Source organism: Camelus dromedarius, chromosome 12 (assembly GCF_036321535.1).
Source record: "Camelus dromedarius isolate mCamDro1 chromosome 12, mCamDro1.pat, whole genome shotgun sequence".
NCBI lineage: Eukaryota > Metazoa > Chordata > Mammalia > Artiodactyla > Camelidae > Camelus > Camelus dromedarius.
This window is the reverse complement of record NC_087447.1, coordinates 42,753,227-42,771,323: the sequence shown is the minus strand read 5'-3', so window position 1 is coordinate 42,771,323 and position 18,097 is coordinate 42,753,227. Positions and strand designations below refer to the sequence as shown.

Here is an 18,097-nt window from a genome sequence, read left to right as displayed (position 1 = left end):
CATTCCTGCTTTCAGACGAACAACAATTGCACAATTCCTAGAGGGGTCAAACACTTCAAACACTGACCTCAACCAGTCTTTCCGGCCTCATCCCCCAGCTCATCTGGGTGTCTCTGCTCATGGTAGGTGACCGCGGGCTCAGTGAACTGCTGCTGGAGATAAAAGCACCCTCAAAAAGAGTGCTTCCTAACTACAGATCTTTTTCCTTCAGAGACAAGGAGTTACTAAAACAGGGACAGGGGAGACAGGAAAGCTGAATCCCATTACTTACAAAAAAATTCCTCTGTGTGTCAGGAATCTATGTTAAATCTGAAATGCAACGCATCTTGCTCTGCCCTTCACAAACTAGTCCGTCCAGCCTGCTGACTAGGCTGAACACAGGTCTCATGAACGCTGAGGACTGAAGGTTTATAAACACCCCATACACTGCTCTTTCAGAAGAATCCTGACCCTTGATTTAAAGAATCCAAACCGGAGCGGTCCCTCAAAAAAGAAGTATCCACCAATAGAAAGTAGTCAATGTTCAATTTCCAGCAAGTGAAAGTTGTGGCCTGATAAATTTCTTTCCTCAAACATTTCCAATAAACTTGGAGACTCTAAAAGAAACCTGTAAACTAGAAAATCAGTTTACTTACAAGTGGTAGTTTACTAACAAACTACCAAAAACAAACTCCATCTTCTTACTACAAAATAGGAGGAAATCGTAATATAAGACGTCTAATTAACCTCTTGTCGAGTATTGATGAGTAAGACCATCACTCCTCCTACCCAGAAAAGGAGAGGTGATTCAGAATATCTGTTTCCAAGTCTTGCCACACATCCTGTTCTCCTCAGTTTTTGCTATGGATTGGTATTCTCAATATTTAACCAGGTACCTTTCAGAAAAAGACGAAAAAAACTAATTCAACTCCACAAACATCCAAAAGCTATCCTAGCTTCCAATGGATAGACAAGAGAACATGATGGTAAACACCACATAACAATTCAGGGAAAAAAATGCTCATTAACTAGGTAATGAGGAGGCACATCAACCAGAGGAGGGACCGAGGAAGAGCACATCCTCCGGAATCATACACACTTAGATTTGGATTTTAAGTAAGTTGGCTGCTCTGAGTTCCTCACCTGTAGACATCAGAACATCAACACATTTACACAGATTGTTGTGAGAATTTGCTAAAATGATGCAACTGGAAACACCCAGTACAACACAACGCCTGGAATAGAGCTGGCATTCTATTAATTATGTACCACAAATCTAAAATCAACAGGAATTTTTAAAAACACATATTGCTTGATGCCAAGAACTGTGCAGAACTAAACTGTATTTATCCAGCTTTCTTTTGCTAATTAGCTACGTGCCTCTTCGCACTGCAGATCCTTTCTATTTCCCTTTATTCTTTTTCAGGATTCTTCTTAATCAAATTCAGTGTCTTTCTCAGCCAACCATCCCTCTCAAATTGTACCACCTTACCTCTCGTCATGCCACAGACCTAGAATACATATCCTTCACACTGGTTTTCCAAAGTCCTTACCATGGCAAACGGCTCTACCTGAACTAGCCCCACCATTTCATACCCCTACAACCACTGGCTCCCTATATGCTAGGAATGATGACTTTCTTTCTGTTCTTTCAACATGCCAAGCTCTTCCCTACCTCATGGGCTTTCCCTTGCTGTTCCCTCTTCCAGGAATGTGCTTTCCCCAAATCTGCACATCCACAGCTTCTTCTCATCCTTGACCTTACAGCTCAAATGTCATCTTCTCAGAGAGGTCTTCACTAACTTCTCTTTTGAAAATAGCTATCAAGTTCCTGTTTCTCTCTCTTTTACTTCACCGTCATTTCCCTCATAGCGCACATCACTATCTTTAACTCATTCACTGATTTGTTTGCTTGTTTACTGACTGCTCCCCGCTACCCTTGAAGCTCCGTGACACAAGAACTTTGCTGTCTTAGGTACCTCTCCATCCCCAGCACAGAGAATGGTGCCTAGAACAGAAATGGATACTCAATCAAGGTGTACTGAATGAACACATAAATAAAAATTGTTTCTAAACAAGAGAGGCAAAGTTGGACACCCCTCTAACCCCAACCCTGCTGCCTCTTTCTCCAGGCTAATTGGTGGCAGCAGAAGATGGGGTCTCAGAGAAAGACTGTACATTAAAAAGAGAAAAGGCTGAAGAGAAATAAACCCCTGGGGGAACACAAACAGATAAAATCATCCCAGCTCCCCAACTGACACTGACTGCTGTCAGGGGCTGGGATGGCGCCCAAATGCTGCAGTCTCCACAGCTTTCCTTATTTCCTCACTAACTTTTCTTTTCTTTTTTTCTTTGGGGGGGGAGGTAATTAGGTTTATTTATTTATTTTTTTAGAGGAGGTACTGAGGATTGAACCCAGGACCTCCTGCATGCTAAGCATGTGGTCTACCACTTGAGCTACACCCTTCCCCCTCCAACTTTTCTTATTGTGGTAAAATACACATAACTCCATGGTTTTCTCCTCCAGTTACTATAGCTTCCCAGGGCTCAAGTTCTTCCAGCAAAGCTATGTAGACATCGACCTTGGGTACTTTTCAGGTATAAAGAAATCTGGATGGCATTGCTTTTGAAACCTACCTGGGTTTACCAAACAGTTGTGGATTTTGAAATGGGAAAAGGGGGGGGGGGTAAAAAAAGCTTTTCTATTTCCCTTTAATGAGATTTAAATATAACAAAATTTTCCAGTTGCTCTTCATTGTTTTCTTTTTAACTTGATCCCTGCCACTTCCCTTTGGGCACTTACTCAGAGTTAATAAAACCCACTGCCCTCCTTCCCATCAGTGTCCTCACAGCTGGCTCTCCCAGCACAGTTGAGCAGTAACCCAATTCTGAGCAGCAGTGATGACTCAAACCCAGAGAGGCTGGGACCCAGAGAGGACAGCGCTGCCCATTCCATTTCAAAAACAGCAGTGTATCTGGCATTTCCATTTATGTCTGAAACCAAACGGGTGAGTAAATCAGGGGGCTAGAGGGAGGCAAAGAAAATAAGAAACTTCAGTGCTCTCTTTCTAGATTCCAAGTCCCAGTTCTCTGAACACAGCCTCTGAGTTAGTAGGTCTCAGGCTGCAAACCAAGGTCACAGCCATTGCCAAGTTCACCTTAGCTATCCCAGGTATTCTCCTTTTGAATTCAAATACCACACTTCTTTATAGTTGTCAGGGTCAGTCAGGTTCTTTAATTTCCTTTCCCTACTTGCACCCATTTGCCAAGTGACAAAAGTATATGCACATATGGGTCTAACCACCTCTACAAATGAGGATAGAGCCCCATGTGTGGTTTCCACATCCTGTGGTCTTCACCTCTTTTAATTACTCCTTCAGAACACAGGGTAGGTCAAAAGTGGCGAATACACTAAGCGAGGTGGGGGAGCCTGGTATAACTCTGTGCCAAGGAAACCCATCTCCAGAAAGGAGTGTCAGGCATAGTTTAGTAGCTGAAAGTGCCACCAAGAGCTTCTCCTGACTGTACAGGGAGCTGCTGTGGGGTCTGGGCTCCTGCCTGGGGGAGCCTACAGAAGTAAAACCGCAGAAGAAAGAAAACGTTTGACCGTAATCTGCAGAGTCTGGTCTTCTAAAGCAAGAGGAACCTTAAATTATAAACAGCCTCACTCAAAGGGAAAATCTGTGACGCACCTACTCCCAGGAACTCCCCATTCCGCCTGAGGCCTGCCTGGGTTCAGCAGGCCCATAAATTGGCACTGTTGATATGACCTTCCCAGGCTCTATTTCAACAAGAGATAACAGCAAAGCTGAGAGCTTGGGTAGCACTCAAAGGAGATTTGAGGGACTTAAAACACACTGCTAAATTTGGCAGCAAATGTTCCTGCTTCTTGCAGTTGAAAAGGAAATCTCTTTATAATTACACTTGTAGATAAGATGCACCAAGCTACTTGTGCTACTCGTTCTCGTGAGGAACAAGTTAGAACCTCCTCATCCCAACCCACCGCTCCTGAGACTGGCCTCCGTGTTCACTGCTGAGGCAAGTCTCACCTGGGGCTGGGGAGGCAGCATGTCTCTTGGAAGACAAAGTGCCAGGAGCTTCTTACACAGCGCGCTATCTGAGCCACAACCATCTGCCCGATGCAGATACTGGCTGCTCTTCGCGACCTAGCTCCTCTGCTCCTGCGTGCACGCGCTCCCTCAGCCCGCTTCCCATCTCGCTCTCGCACACAGGGCTCGGCCACATGGCACTCATCACTCATCAGAGAGGGTCTTTTCAGCCTAGAATCCCCTCTGGTTTACATAGTTCCTTACACAAGAAGGTACAGAGCTATGATCCATGTACTGACAGGGGACACTGTGACTGCCCTACTGATACTAGATATCTGTCCAAGACACGGAGGAAGGGGACAGTGCCTGACATTTCTCAGCAGAACAAGCCAGACAGACTAGCCACTCAGAAACACACTCCGCTTGGCTTACAAGGGAATCATAAATATAACAATAATTGTTCACACTGCATAAGCACCAGATACGAGGTACTATTCTCAGCACCTGACATTTACGCCTCACTCCAACCCTCGGAAACAGTACTACCACCACCTCCACTTTACAGAAGAGGAACCGGAGCATGGAAGGCTAAATCACTTACCCACGGCTACAGAGCTGAGAAGTGGCAGAGCCAGAATGCGAACCCCGACGGCCTGACCCCCAGAGCCCAGGCTCTAAACGTCACTCTTCCGTTGGATGGCTCTTACCCTAACACCCAGGCCTGTCTTTGAGCACAACTGGCTCACTGCAAGCTCAAAAGGAGGGAGGGTCAGTTGGACAACACTGCCAGCTTTTTCACTGAGAGAAGGAAGCAGTGATGGCAGTGTTTATTCACAGAGCTGGTCTAAGTCTATATAGTAGAACAAATGAGTACCCCAAACATCTGTCGACCAAAATTTCTCCAGAGGCACCAAGTGAAACCAGCCACCTCCTTTCTTACTGACCTGGCTACAGCTTACTGAGGGCTACAGTCTCTTTGCAGGTTGTTGCAACCAGGCCCTATGCAGCTGAGATCAAATTCCCAGTCTCCAAGTCATGAGAACCAAGTCAAAATGCTTCCTAGAATCCAGCCGATGGGGTTAAAAAAAATTACTCAAATTTTTTTTAAGCATAAACTATATATCTTAGTCAATTTGAGAAAATAAAATTATCAGTTATTATACTTAATTTCACAGAACCTCAGGGAATCTAGTTGGAAATACAAGATATACATCTCAAGAGTCAAGTGAGCATGTCAATGAAAACACCCAATCCAAACCTCCAACTTCCTAGAAGAGGAAACTGAAGCCCAGAGAAGCCAAGTTACTTCCCCAAGGTCACCCAGCAAGTCAAGTGAGAGCCAGGACTAAAGCTCGGATCTGCTTACTACCTGGCCAGGGCCCTTTCCACTGCTGAGTGCAGGTAGAGACGTTCACGGGAGGGAGAGATCTCTAAGAACAGCAGCAGCAAACATTTATTGAGAGCATATGTGTGCCAGAAACTAAGCTAAGTGCTTTATATAAATTAACTCATCTAATCCTGGCAACAAATCTTTGAGATGGGTAACATTACTCCCAATTTACAGATGAAGACACGAAGGTTTACAGAGGTTAACTCTCCAGAGGTCCATAGACAGTAAAAGGAAGAGCCAGACTGCAAGCCACCAGAGCCGGCCGTAAAGCCTGTGCTCCAAGCTGGGACTCGAAGGACACAGAGGTAAAATTTATGGAAGCGGAGGTGAGACGTGCTGGGATGGCCTGTGAGCAACTTGGTAAGGGCCTCCCACGCTGGGTAAGGGAGGACCTCCGGGGTCCTGCTGGGCTGGCCTGCAGGAAAGAGGCAGGCAAGAGGCAGTTCTAGACTCCAGTGACTGGGAAGGGTAAGGATCCTGCAGGAGGATGAAGCTGAGCCTGTGAGGCTGGGCTGGGAAGGACTGCCTCAGAGACTCTCCTGGGGTCTTGACAGAAAGATGAATAAAATGCAAAGCATACACTCCTTCTAAAAGAAGAATCTGATTTGACTTTCTGGCCATAGAAACCCTAACCTGATTAAGAGTTGCCAGCCTTACTCTCCTCAAAGTCCTGCTCTAAGTTGATAATAATAATGGAAAGCACTGAACACTTCCTGTGTGCCAGGTACCAGGCTGAGAGCTCTGTGTGTTACCATTTCATTCAATCCTCACCACAATTCTAACAAGTTAAGTACTACCATTATATCCATTTTACAGATGCCTCATAGAAAACTGAGGCTCAGAGAGATTAATTACCTAGGTCACACAGCTAATAAGTAGTAATGTTGGTTCTAAATCCAGGCTTATAATAAGACCCCTGAGGTCCAGCTATTAACTACTTCTCCACACTGCATGCAAGATCCTCTCATACTATGCGCAAATAGTTCCATCACAGCTGCTCTAAGGCAGCCCCATACACTCACTGAGTATCTAACAGTCACTGAGGGTTGAACAAACACATTACAAGTTAACTCACTTAAAAGCAAACTATAAAACTCAACTGTCAGAACTCCATAAGGGAGCCTGCGTTCCAAGACACAAGTGAGCACACCAAAATCCAGTTCCTCGAACAAAGCTCAAGAGTTCTAAAAACTAGCTGACTTTATACTTTTCTTTCCAATTTCCCCATTTCCCTTTCCTATTCCACCCTCCCCACACACACCCCCACCCCCATCGTTTGACACTCTCAGAGAAGCTTCAGCCCAGGCCTAGAACCCTCACCCTCCTCCTATTTCCAGTCGGTCAGCTGGCTGTCTTCCATCATTCAAATAGTGCTACAAATCAGAGTCTAAGAGTTGGACCCTCTTTCTTTTTCCCAGCCTAAAGCATGAGATGGCCATTAACCCTACCCTCAAAACCTGAAACGTTAGTAGGTCTTGGTTTCTACTCAGTCACACACATAGAGGCTCACACTGGGGAGGAAATAACTGTAATACAACATTTAATACAACTTACATGGGACAACTTACATGTTCATACTTTTTTTTAGATCCTCCCCACCTCCTGGCCCAGATCCTCTGTATTCACTGATTAATGGGTAAACAGACTAAGAGGACATATGGGCACCAGAGACACCTCCGAGCCTAAGAGCAAATGAACAGGGGTCTCAAACCCAGTGCCAGCCACCCCCACCCACCCCTGCCCTCCCAAGGCTTGTTAGGCCCTCCACAACACTGTCTTCTTGAGCACCCTGGGGACAGGCCAGCCTGCTAAAACATGGAGGCCTCCTAGGGCAGCCCAGGTACCCCCTCTTTCACCCCTGCTGTCCCTGAGAACCACCTTCTCCCCAGTCCCCTTGTCCAGGGCCTCTCTCCTGTCTCCTTCTAGTAGTCTTCCTACTACTTCAGATCTTATCTCCCCCAACCCTGTTTATCTTACTTTCCCCAGGTTCAAACAGTCCTTCATTCACTGTGATGCTTCCTATTAGTCAATCTCCAGCTCATACGCAAACACCTTCAGTGACAAGTCACACAGAAGAAGAGTCAGGATCTTTGAGAAACAGGTAGTTTCATGACAAACTCTTAGGAATAGGTCAGCTTTGGTTAAAAGGCTTCGTATCCTGATTACATCTAATTCACCCTTTATAGAGACAGTGCAATCTAACATTCAGGCAGTTTTTAGATGAGAAAGAAGAGTATAGTGATCATTTCAGCAGCCCCTCAACAACAGTATTACCAGAGCCAAAAAAAATAAGAGAAGGTTCTTTGGAGAAATCCTTCAATAAGGCAGTCTAGACTCGTATGACATCCTCCTCTTCCCTCAACACACACACACACAGGCACGTTTTCTAGGGCCTACTGCTGTAAACAGAGACCCTAGAATCTTTTTCTATCAGACAATATCACGTGGCATGTCCCCCTAAGAAAGATGTACCCAGCATTTCACCCTAACCTCCTAGTGGGACAGGTGCACATAGCACCTCCTCCCCAGCATAAAATAGACCTGCAGAGTCTCCCTCCCCACCCCCAGAAGCAGCCACTCATTAATGCAAGTTTTCCCACAGAAAGAGAAATCTCTGCAGACCATGCCAGATGGTCATTTTTTCTTTCATGCCCTCCTAGCCCCTTCTCCACTTTCCATGTTTCTTCTAACTCAAAGAACTCAACTATCTGCCAGCAGGCTTTCCCTCCCCTCCCCACGGCCTGCTCTCCCAAGTGAAGGTGGCGGCACAGAAGGGAGAAAAGCCAAAGCCCTGCAGGGCTGCTGCCTGGCCTCCTGCAGGCTTCACACACATTCCCTTTGCGTGGCTAGCTCGGCTAACTCTCTTGGGCCCAACACTGGAAATCAGGAGTCTCCAGGGCAGTGACAGGTAACAGCTAAGAAAAGCAACAGGAGGACATTCTCAGTCTCTCAGTCTCAGGGAGATTCTCTGGAAGGCCCAGGACTCAGACCCTCCCACCTCCCTCAGGTGCCCAGCAGACATCCCACCCTGGAAGTAGCTCTCAGTGTCAGACCAGGTGGGGAATGAAGCACAGACTCTCTTAATTCCAGGCCAGCACTGTGGCCATGATACCTGGGCTTGGTTGGGGTGCCCCTCCAAATCGTATACCTAAGCCCTTTATTCCAGAGACAGGGGCAGAGCCAGCAGAAGTGAGGATGGCCCTGGCCTGTCCTACAAGGTATTTCAGTCTCAACTTCCCTGGGTAAATGATCGTTCTAATTTTAGAGAGGGAGTCCAGGGGGAGAGTGCGCAGGAAGAGAAGCAGAGGAGGGGGAGAGAGGGAGTGAGAACAGGAATGTTACTTTTTAATCCTTAAGGAACATGGAGAGATCCAATTGGTGACTCAGCTCTGGGAAGCAGGACTGACAAGGAGTAGGGAACAGCTGCAGCCTCAAGCTATGCTGTGGACAGCTTTCCCCTCAGGTCGGAGAGACTGCTGTGACAGGACTCACCTGGGGAAAAAGGCTCTGTTTAAAAAAAATCTTCCTACTGAAGGGCTCCTCAGGGGCTTCATCCCAGGCACCACGCCAGGGCCCGGTGGCAGGTGTTCCTCTGCCCGACAACAAAAGCTGGGCTGCTAGTGGGGTGCCGGCCCCTCCCTGTGTTCCCACCTGGGATGCCACGAGCCTCACAGAGTCCCCATGACAGATCTGGGGTGCCCTTGCCCAGCGGCTCCACTGCCCTGCTATTTGGTTCCTTGGCATAGTCCCACGGCATATCAAGTGTCTCTGCCCTTGGAATTCCCACTTCCTTGTTTCTTGCTTGCTTGCTTCCTTCTAAGCTATAGCCACAGGTGCCTGAAAGAGCCGCCCAGCCCCCAAGGACCTTTCAGAGTAATAACTCTTCCTGCTAGTTAGAACCCTGCCTTCCAGACCCAAAACAGAGAAACACCTCTGCTCACTCAAAAAATTTCCCCAGCAGAACTCAGAAGGCTGAGGGAACCAGCCCTGGCAACCAGTAGCCCCTCTTCCAGCTACTAAAGTCTATGACTTCATAACTGCTGTGGGACACTGGAAAAGCAAAGGGTCCCTTGGAATCCCTCTCCTCCAAAACACACGAGTCAGGTGACCTAAGGAAAGCTTCATCTCCGAAGGATCACTTATGAGGCTCCAAGTCTACAGTGAACATCAATCTTACTATATACTTTCCAACCCAAAGAAAACAGTTTGTTTCCTTTAACATGTTGAAGTTTTAAAAGATTTTTCTCACTTTTATTTATAAATGCAAAAAAGAGGGCACTTTATAAATGTGGAAACCAGAATAGAGAGGCAAAGTGACTTTCCAGAAGAGAGAGGGGCCATCCTTCAAGTGTATATATCAAGTGTATCTTACGTTATATAGAACTTGACTTGTTCAAAACCACTTTCGTGGAAATTATTTCATTTGCTCCTCCCAAAAGTCCCGTGAAGTAGTTATTATCATCTTCAGCTCACAGCTAATAAATCTGAAGATCGTAGAAGTTAAGGGTCTTTCCCAGGGCCACCTTTATGGCAAATTGCAGAACCTGGCCACAGTTTGAGTCTCCAAACCCCACACCCATTATTCATGCTGCTACACCAAAAGAAAGATAACCTGCTTGCCCTCTTCACACAGGTGGGGGCAATACAATTAGAGGAGCTGCTCAACCACATCCACACAAGCAGGGAACTGGGGCCATCCTGGGATCCTGGATTTGCGATGCCCACCCAAGGACCCACAGACTCAGAGAGGCCTCCTCCTCACATCCCCCGACTTGAGTCCCAACCAACAGTGCCACACCACATCTCCCCAGTGAAACAGAGGTTTCAACCAAGCAGAGGAGCCCTGGAGTGGAGTGAAAGGAGGCATCACTTTAGAAGTGGCCCGTCTGAGGTCCAGGGCCACTGAGTTCACCCTTGTGGAGCCTCAGGCCACAGCAGTGATGCACACATGTCCACATTCAGGGAGCCTGACTGGGGACACGGCCAGTGCTTTCATTGGCAAGCTGACCCGAAGTTAATCAGAAGGCCCCCTCATTGTTTGCCAGAGTACAAAAGACATTCTGTTCAGAAAGTTCAAGAAGAAAAACCAAAGAGCCAGGACAGCAGCTGTTCGCTCATCCCACAGAGAAACCAAAGGCATCCACCAAGTTGCCTGAGGCCCGGGAGAAAGTTTAAGATACAACATGGCTGAAGCGGAAGCACATCCCCTGTTGGGTCTCCACCGTAGGGAGTGCCCTCGGCTTTCAATCCACCTGATAAGATCACTGACAACCTAGCTACCCTGTTACCTATAAAAGTGCCTTTCTGGAAAGGTCTCCTCTCCTAGGCCGGAGTTCACCACACACCAGTCCTCCAGGTCAGAACAAGTTTTACCAAAACATAGGACACAGAGCAGAAGGGGCACATGGCATGGACACTGTGTGCCCTAAGATTTGGTTAAAATATTAACTAAGGAATCCATTCGGCAGAACCACAGTACCTCACGTCTCTTCAGGCAGCCTGGCTCTTAGCAGCAGCTCACTCTGAGGCATCTGGGTAAGAAACCTCTTTGCAGGCCCCTCAGTCCCCAGATACTCCCTGCCTCTACCCCATATAATTCTTAAGAAGCCACCCCAGGTATTTTTTTAGGAAAGTCATCCCATATATATTTTTAGGATGGACTTTATTAATGAGGGAGGAAAGCTTGCTTACCAAGTTACCTGGAGCAGAGAAAGAGAGACTGAGCTCGGTTCAGATATCCCTAGGACAGTCCCTCTGTCCTAATAACTACTCCAGAGAGACCTGGAACTCACCACAGGCTCCCAGCTGAGTTAATTAGCTTTTTTTTTTTTCATTAGGTCAGACACAGCAGCACCAAGAGACAAAACAGACAGTGTTCACTAGAACAAACCAAGCCACTCAAAAGACACCAGGGTTTTCATTTAAGAACTACAAACATAATGCTGGAGTGATGATAACTCGTTTTTCCTACATAAAAGACTCTTCCTGTAAAATATCTCGAGACTTTGCGCTAAATGAAAGTAGATGATGATTCCTATAGTGAAGTCTAAACACCTCAGGTTCAGCAAGAGTACGATCAGCTAGATTTGCAAAGTCAAGAAAATTGGCTGTTTCCCTCTTCCTTAAGCTAATAGAATCCAACTGTTGGAGCATGACATCATTGCTGAGCCCCAAACCCAGGGCAGAGAGTACAGACACTCGCCTGCCTCCCAGAAAACAGCCCAAGACTATGGCCAGGAAAGGAGGAAAAACCATCCAAGCCCGGAGCTGACCTTACCTGAAAGTCCCGGTGCTTTCCTGCCCACTCCATTCTCGGCAGAGTCTGGCTCACACTACAGTCTGTTAGGGAGCCCAGGGCCCCAAAATCCACTCGCTTCGGCTCGGATACCTGCTGCGAGCTTCCCACAGCTCCTTCCTCTGACCTTTCGTGGCGCTCCCTCCAGCCAAATGAGCAGAGCACGGCTGGCCGGCCTGGCCAGTCGTCATGGAGACCCTGCTCTCGCCAGCGCGCTTGCTCCCGATCTCTCCCTCCCTCCCCTGCTCTCCCTCCCTCCCTTTCTCTCTCCCCTAACCCCTCCCTCTCTGTCTCCCTGCTCCCTCAGTTCTGGGAGGCTTTCACGAAACAGCACTGTCTTTTGATCGGCTGGGTCTCTGCACGCATTCCACTCCTCCTACCTCCCTTCCAGGCAAACAAGGGATCTGGGCTGCTCCTGGGAACTTGCTTCAACAGCTCAGAGGGGAGAAGGGAGAAGACAGTGAGTGGACTTGTTTTGCTCCCCTCCAGTGTCTCATTTTTTATAACTCGGAAGAATCCCGGCCCGGGGCGGGGGGTGGGGGGGGGGAGCTTGCTGGAACACTTGGAGGGGAAGCAAGCCCTTCCTCTGGGTCCTGGAGTGCGGGGAGGAGGACCCAGATGCACTGCCTTGACTTGTTTGTGCACTTGGGATTTTCCGGGCAGCAGTTGAGGCGGAAACGCATTCACATCCCAGGAGCTCGCCCAGACTGGCCTCTCTGCTTACCTTGCTGCCTGCCCAGGTTGTGGGGATGGCCTTAACCAGTGCAGGGACTCATGGTATTAGTGCTGGTGCCAAAGCAGTCTCTCATGTTCCTGCAACGGAGAGGGAAGACACTAGGTCAGGACCAGTAAGAGTCCTGGGAAAGTCCAGAGTCACAACCCAAGCAACAAACATGACACAAATACAGCCTAGAGCCCAGGCTTTTTTAAGCTGCTGTCACAGCCAGAAATAATATCAGTCCTGTTCAAGAGTTAGCATAGTGCCCAGGACACAGTAGGCCCTCTAAGTTTAATCCCCCCATGCAAATTTCTGCTTTGTAATATTCTTTTACATGCACTATTTTCTTTGATCCTCAAAATCCTTTGAAGTATACTGGATAGCTATTATTATCACCATTTTATAGATGGGAAAACTGAGGTTCAGGGGGATCAAATGTTCAGTCCACAGTTATAAAGCTAGTTAGGCAGTCGAAGAACGAACAATAGACACCAGTTCACTACTCCTTAGTCTGGTACTTTCCACTAAAGTACACTGCCATCTGATCTTAAAAACTAACAACTTTCTTGACAGCCAGTTATGAGATACAAGGCTGGGTTCCCAGGGCAAGACAGACTCTTTCCAAGTCATGATGATGTAGGCCTACCATTCTTTTAGCCTGAAGACTCCACAATAGCGTCTATGCAATGTGGTACACAGGTAAAAGAAAAAAGACCTGTCCTATAGCTGTGAATTACCTTACACTTTCCCAAAATACTCTCACAAATCTTGGCTCATCTGTTCAACCCAACAGACCTGAAAGTTAGAATTGGTGTTATTATAAATAGATTTGTTAAAAAATCTAAAAGAGATCAAATAACTAGCCCCAGGTCACAGAAAATAACAAATCTAGAAATGTACCCAAGCCTTTCAACTCTCTCCTGTGTATTAAGTAGAATAGTTGTGAGAGCACCAGGCAGAGCAGGGGTCAGAAGACTGTGGCAGTGCCTGGATCCATAACAGCCATGTGCCCTTGGGCAAGTCACCTCGCCTCCCAGTTTCCACCTATAAAACCCACCCCCTGGGCAAGCAATGGGGCCAGGATGAGCATGAAAAGAGATGATGTGTGTGCAAGCTCTGTCACTAAACCAGGCACTGAGCTAATAAGAACTTCACCTCAGCTGCTTCTCGCCACAAACGAACAACCTGGGACAGCTGGAATGCCCCCAAGCAGAGGACACTGAGGCTCAAGCAAGACATTTTTCAATGCTGGTTCCTAAAATAGTGCTAGAGAGATCCTGATAGAGTCTTTAATTCAGCGATCCCCTGCACAATCTTTGTGTTTCTGACATCTCCAACATACCACAAATTTCTTAAAACAAGATTTTAACTGACTTGAGTTTAAAAAGTAGATGTATGTCAGGAGCTAAGGTAGGAGGAACGTCACCAAATCCAACAGAAAATAACAGGATGGCACGAATCGTAAGTGAGGGTACTGCTGCTTGAGTGAAGCACTCAGAGCTTCAGAGGGCGTATCAATCACCCACTAGAAATACGCAATCTGACCTGAGTACCAGCCCAGGAATCCTCGCAGGCCCTAGTGCCCCTTCCTGCCTGCAGGGGAAGACAGGGTGAACCGGCAACGGCAACACCATCAAATCACTGAATGTCTCCCATCTCCCCGCTCCTCTTCCCAGCAGGCAACCCCCAGCTCTTCTCCTGATCCCCAAAATGCACGTTCCACCTGCCCAGTCTCCATACTGAGAAAGAAGAGGTGGCGCCCATTCATTTCTACAATAAGACAACATTCACAGTTACAACATTAACACCAACTAATGTTTACTGAGCACTTACCATATGTCAGGCATTCTTCCAAGCCGTAAGAGGGGCCAGGGGCCAGGGCTGAGTACTAAGTCAGTCTCTAAAGTAAGATAAACTTCAAAAAGCCCTCCAGACCAGACACAGAATGCAGGCCATGCTCCCCCTAGCGGCACACTGCAGTTATAGAGACTCCTTGGGGCCTTGCCCTGGGCGGAACCAGGTAAGGACGCAGTTAAGAGCCCCCTTCATGGGAGAACTGGAATCCTTGCTTGAGTGCTGAGATTGTGTATAAGCTGTGCGAACTGGGCAGAGCAAGAGGTCAGCTGAATTCTTCTGCTGCCTCTGCAAGGCTGGGTCCAGATCAATCCTACTGGACCTTTCCTGAAGGATAGGGCTTTTACTGCCTTATGTGGTCCAGCATCTGCTGAGAGGCCCGCGTGCAGGCTTGTGCCAGAAACCTGGGAGATGTCCTTGCAATCTTGCATATCCCTACCTCTCTCTCCCCACGGCCAATTCACTTACAAATTCCAAATAATTCTACTTCCAAGATGTATCTTTTACCTGCCCATTTTTCTGCACCTCCATTGCTACCCTAGTCTCTTCCCTTAACAAAATCCTCCTAATTGCTTTCACTCTTGCCCTCACAACACCACTCTCCCAGGGCTGTCTGAATCACCCTTCTACAGAAGATCACGTCATTTCCTGCTTAACACACTTCAATGGCTTCCCACTGCATTTAGGATGAAATCAAATTCTCACCAGGACCTGTAAGGCCCAGCATGATCCTTCCCCATCCTCCTTTCCGCATGTCCCCTGCCCTCCCCTCTGGGTGCTGGCTACCCAGGGCTACTTTTAAGTTCCTCAAAATGTCAGATTTTCTCCAGGCTGTTCCCCTTTGCCTGGGATACTCCCCCACACCCTCGTCTTCGCCTGGCTGAATCTTACCTGTCTTGCCTCAACTTGCCTCTCACCTCCTCAGAGAAGTCTTCCATGGTTCTCCACTCTAAATGAGGACTTATCCTCCCTGGCACTCACCTTAACCTTTAATTGTGCATTTGTCCAATTATTTGCTTAAGGTCAGTCTTCTCCCGTGAGCGCCTGAGGAGCAGGAACCTTGACTGTTCTGCTAACCAACATATTCTCTGCATTTAGTATACGGCCCAGCTCACTGCCGGTGCTTAGTGAAAATCTGCTGAATGAATGCATTAAAACCCGTTTCTTCCTGCCCAACAGGAAGAACAAACTTAGAACAGCTATTTCATGTCACTCATTGTATCTTTTCGTAGACTTACAAACTATAATTACATCTCCTTTCCTCATGTGCCTTGCCTGTGGGCGCAGCCAAAAATTCCTGTAAAGTCTCCCTGTGGTTTGTTTCCCAGAACTTTCCTCTTAAGGTCACTCTTCTGGGGATGTGCTTCAGAGTTTTACAGCCTCTCCCAATCCCAGAGTGCCCACTCACAGGCACTCCACCACCAGTGTCACTGCCAAACCAAGCGGGATGCAGGAATGGCCCAACGCCCACAATGCAAAGATTCTCGGGTCAGCTCCATTCAAGGACAAAAATGCTCTCTCACCTCCACTGTGCAAGTCACTGCGCTTACAGAAAATATACTTTTGCTTTAAAAAGTCATCTTAGGTTTTATAATTTGGAGTTGGGTGTAAATGTTGTTTGAAAAAAATTGTTTTTCCATTACTGAAAAAAAAACAAAAACTGAATACTAGTGTCTGGGGAAAAAATAATGAGGGACTAAGTAACAGGGAGTGTGACTAAGTCCAGCCCCCTTCTCGTGATACACATCACCACCACCACTTGAAATCCCTTCTGGCCTCATCTCCTGCCATCACTGCCCCATTACAGGCACAACCACAGCACACCACTGCTGCTCTGAAAACTGCCTTTCCTTCTCCCTCCCCAAACTGCTCATACCGTTACCTTCCCAACTAGCCTCTCCTTCCCAACTAGCAAAATCATATTGCCTTCAAGGCCCAATTCAGTTATCACCTCCTTTGTGAAATATTTCTTGATCTCCTGGCAGAATCTGGTTGTCGACTATGCAAGCCCCCAGCAGTCTGAAGATGCCTTAATTACGGTGTTTATATCATTTTGTCACCATCTGCGCTCCCATTGCCCCCACAGTCACGAGCCCCTTGAAATCTATCCACTTTCATATTTCATTCAGAGTGGGCAACTAATTAATGTGTTGGATAAGTGAATCATTTAAAAAGTCTTTAAAAAAGAAAAACATAAACAGCTGTCCCCTCCATAAGATGAGGGAATTTGAGTAGGTACTTACATAGTCTTACTTACTATGTAAGTCTGTCCACTCAAATTCAAGAGGAGAAAAAAATATATATGTATCTATATGATGACTGGATTCTAGGTTTGGTTACTACAAGAGATTATAGTGGTTTTTTTTTTTTTCGTCACTTTAAAAACTGAAATTCCAATTCTGAAGACATGGGAGCAGAATAAATCTTTTAAAGTCACTTCTTACTTTGGGAACAGAATTCAAGAAAAGAAAGCTGTTACCTCAGTATTACTGGTTGGATCCTGGACTGCCTAAGAGATGCCATATAACTTCAGATGTCTCTAGGGGGGCCAGCTCTCAGTGTCTACCAGATTGCGGTCTAGCCACATGTCCACTGAAGATACCCAGTTCTACCCATGTGACCAGCCCATTTTCCAACATTGCACTCTGGCTGCCATGTGAGCAGGCAGGTTCACACAAGAACTCTTTAGGACTTTACAATTTTTCCTTTTCTACCTCTAAGTGGCAATGTGGTTAAGCAGGGAAAAGTTAAAAATCCAGGAGTAGAGAAGAGTCATCAGACTGGAGCCCAGGTCCCAGTTACGTAGTGGGGAGATCTTGAGCAAGTCCTGTCCCCTACAGGGCCTCCACTTTCTCCTGCAGACAATGAGACGGCTACTGGGCTGTTAGAACTAACTGTTCTCCAACGGCCCCTTCTAGCTTCAATGTTCTATTGCATTGTTCCTTCGCAGTCACCCAGTCCTATTGTTCTGTCCTACTCACCTTGTCCCTGTGTTTTCAGAATGAGTCCAAAGCAGTACAAAGACTTCTTGTTTCAGGGGCTACACAATCTCCAATCTAACCCTCTCAGTGCAGCTCCATAGGCTCTGGAGTCATCTGGAGTCTGGGATCAGATAGAAGACCATCACCAACAAAAGGCAGCCTTTCCTGGAGGAAAAGATGGGAGAGTCAGGCTTCCTGCCTAAGAACAGCTGGAGAGAGAAGAAAGGCGCCAAACACAGGATGGGGAAATTAGAGGACAGGCTGGGAAGTGCCCGGAAGAAGACTGCAGCTCTGCCGTCCATCTGAAACAAAGCAGCCTTCACAAAGCAGAAGGACTGGCAATATCTAAGTTCTCCTGGAAGACAGTCTGCCTACTGCCAATCAAGCAGTCTCTTCATGGGCTCCACCAGGGCCTGTGAATCCAGATGGCAGTGCCAGCCCTCCTCGGCCTAGGACCACAGCTGCAGGAGCGCCAGGGTGCCAACCACTGCTATACACACCTTGCTTCACAGCCTTTCTGGGGAAACAGAGAAATACCCACTCTATGCTCAAGTCCTGGCACTTTATGGTAGGAAATTCTTCCAGGTCCTCATTCCTGCCCTAACCCACCTGTCTCTGACCCATTTTCCACTCACTCCCCTCCAACCCTAAGGCTCTGAACTAGGAAAGTATGGGATTCGGCCTGTATTAGCCTGGATCCCACTGCCCAGTGGTGAAGCAGCTACTGGACATCTCATGCTGGGGTGAGCACACTCTCCCTCCATGTGCCAGCCTTCCAGCCCTAGTTCACCTCCACTCAGCTCATAACCCTCAGGATGAAGCTCAAAGTTT

The 18,097-nt window shown here is 47.3% G+C and overlaps 1 protein-coding gene across 3 annotated transcripts in view; it reads right to left on the bottom strand.

Annotated features, from left to right (window-relative positions):
• Nucleotides 1–17,431, bottom strand: part of DENND2B (DENN domain containing 2B) — a 104,629-nt gene extending 87,198 nt beyond the window's left edge. Inside the window, exons 1-2 of one of the 3 annotated variants that reach the window (XM_010985931.3) lie at nt 17,267–17,431; nt 12,438–12,526 (exon numbers count right to left, since the gene is read on the bottom strand). The gene's annotated coding sequence lies outside the window, so the exon portion shown is untranslated. Of the gene's footprint in view, nt 1–11,695; nt 11,941–12,437; nt 12,527–17,266 lie in introns of those variants that run through there. The other 2 variants (XM_010985930.3, XM_031460078.2) reach the window with 2 other exon arrangements.
• Nucleotides 17,432–18,097: the final 666 nt, after the last annotated feature.